Here is a 2,514-nt window from a genome sequence, read left to right on the forward strand (position 1 = left end):
ACAGATAGCAACTGGAAACACAGGGAATCCAGGACACATGAATCCTCCAGGACCAGTGGTGAGAGTGGTGATTCCTGGAGGGTGGAGGGAATATGGGATAGAAAGGGGGAACTGATTACAAGAATCTACGTATAGCCTCCTCCCTGGGGGATGGACAGCAGAGAAGGGGAGACATCATACAGTGTAACATATGACAAAATAATAATAATTTATGAATTATGAAGGGTTCGTGAGGTAGGGGGGAGTGGGGAGGGAAAGGAAAAATGAGCAGCTGATATTAAGGGCTCAAGTGGAAGGCAAATGTTTTGAGAATGATGATGGCAACAAATGTACACATGCACTTGACACAATGGATGTATGTATGGATAGTGATAAGAATTGGATGAGCCCCCAATATAATGATTTATTTTAAAAAATCCAAGATAATGCCAAACTTATCAAATGTGTTAGGCTGGGTTGACTAGAGAAACAAACCCAGGGACACTCATATAAGTGTAAGAGAAAGCTTTATATCAAGAAGTAATTACATATCAAGCAAACATCCTAGTCCAGTTCATCCAGTAGTCCATAAATCCCTCTTAAGGCTCATGCAGCCACAGGCAATGATGCAGGATGAAAGAAGATCAAAGGCAAGTGAGTGCAAAATCTTGTAGACCCAGTGGCGGTGGACGAATCTCCAGGGCTCTGGTTGCCATCAGTATGGCTTAAAGTGGCTTGTTTACAGGGATGAGCAGACCTTGTTTCAATAATCTGTCTATTATGGGCTTTTTCCACTTTGCCTGAGGATTGTGGGTTGTATGTAGCGTGACGGGCGAACGGAGGCGGTGACGACGGGAGCGGAGAGAGGAGCGGCAGCGGCTCCAGAGTGGAGCCGCTGCCGCTCGGGACCAACCAAGCCTCGCGGCGTGCACTGGCCAGCAGCACGCTGAGCATGCAGAGGCAGTGCGGAGGGCAAGGACCTCCGGGCGCGGTGGCTGAGGCGGTGGCCGGGAGTAGGCACGTCGGCTGGAGCAGGCGCCGAGACAGTTTTACATGTATTGGAGACCAGACCAGGAGTACTTCTGAATAAAAGATCCCCGATTCTTTGTGGTGACATAAAAGAGCACTAAGATCAGAAGATGAGTTAACTGGACCAGCTACGGCAGGAGGCCGAGCAACTTAAAAACCAAATTAGAGATGCAAGAAAAGCATGTGCAGATGCAACTCTCTCCCAGATCACAAACAGTATCGACCCAGTGGGAAGAATCCAGATGCGCACCAGGAGAACGCTGAGGGGACACCTGGCTAAGATTTATGCCATGCACTGGGGCACCGACTCCAGGCTGCTTGTTAGCACCTCACAAGATGGCAAACTTATCATCTGGGATAGCTACACCACCAACAAGGTCCATGCCATTCCTCTGCGCTCCTCTTGGCTCTTCTGGTAACTAAGTGGCCTGTGGTGGCCTCAACAACATCTGCTCTTTTTATAATCTCAAAACTCGCGAAGGGGATATATGTGTGAGCCGTGAGCTGGCAGGACACACAGGTTACCTGTCCTGCTGCCATTTCCTAGATGACAATCAGATCGTCACCAGCTCTGGCGACACCACCTGTGTGCTGTGGAATATAGAGACTGGCCAGCAGACGACCCTGTTCACAGGACACACCGGGGACGTCATGAGTCTGTCCCTGGCTCCAGACACCAGATTACTTGTTTCTGGTGCTTGTGACGCTTCGGCCAAGCTCAGGGACGTGCGAGAAGGGATGCGTCGGCAGACCTTCACTAGCCAAGAGTCGGACATCAACGCCATCTGTTTTTTTTTTTTCCAAATGGCAATGCATTTGCCACTGGCTCAAATGATGCAACCTGCAGGCTGTTTGATCTCCGTGCAGACCAGGAGCTCATGACGTACTCCCATGACAACATGATCTGTGGGATCACCTCTGTCTCCTTCTCCAAGAGTGGTCACCTCCTCCTTGCTGGCTATGACGACTTCAAGTGCAATGTCTGGGATGTGCTCAAGGCCAACAGGGCTGGTGTCCTGGCTGGGTATGACAACCATGTCAGCTGCCTGGGGGTGACTGGTGATGGCATGGCAGTGGCGACGGGGTCCTGGGACAGCTTCCTCAAGATCTGGAACTAAAGCAGACAGGTGGGCTCCACGGTGACTGGAAGACCATTCCAAACCTGACGAGTTACAGTGATAGCAATTTCTTGAATTTTGAATTTCTGGAATCTTTCTTGTGAGAAGGCCATACTTTCCAGGAAGTACCATTAAGCTGTGATGTGATTGACTAAACTCCACCTCTTCACTTCTATATCTTCAAGTTAACATGACATTATGTAACTACCACAGATTACCCTTTGTCAACTTGACACTTTCACACAACTCTTTAGCCATACACAATAGTAAAATCATATTTGTGCCTAACAGACTAAAACTAAAATGCACACAATTCAAAATGTGCCAGCCTCATTTAAACATAATATCCTGTATTTAATAGTTGTCATATATACATAGCAGGGAATCA

General features: G+C 48.3%; 1 pseudogene; it reads left to right on the plus strand.

The window, feature by feature from the left end:
- Nucleotides 1–1,118: 1,118 nt before the first annotated feature.
- LOC142454341 (guanine nucleotide-binding protein G(I)/G(S)/G(T) subunit beta-1 pseudogene) lies at nucleotides 1,119–2,141 on the plus strand (annotated as a pseudogene).
- Nucleotides 2,142–2,514: the final 373 nt, after the last annotated feature.

This window comes from Tenrec ecaudatus, chromosome 8 (assembly GCF_050624435.1).
Source record: "Tenrec ecaudatus isolate mTenEca1 chromosome 8, mTenEca1.hap1, whole genome shotgun sequence".
Taxonomy (NCBI): Eukaryota; Metazoa; Chordata; class Mammalia; order Afrosoricida; family Tenrecidae; genus Tenrec; species Tenrec ecaudatus.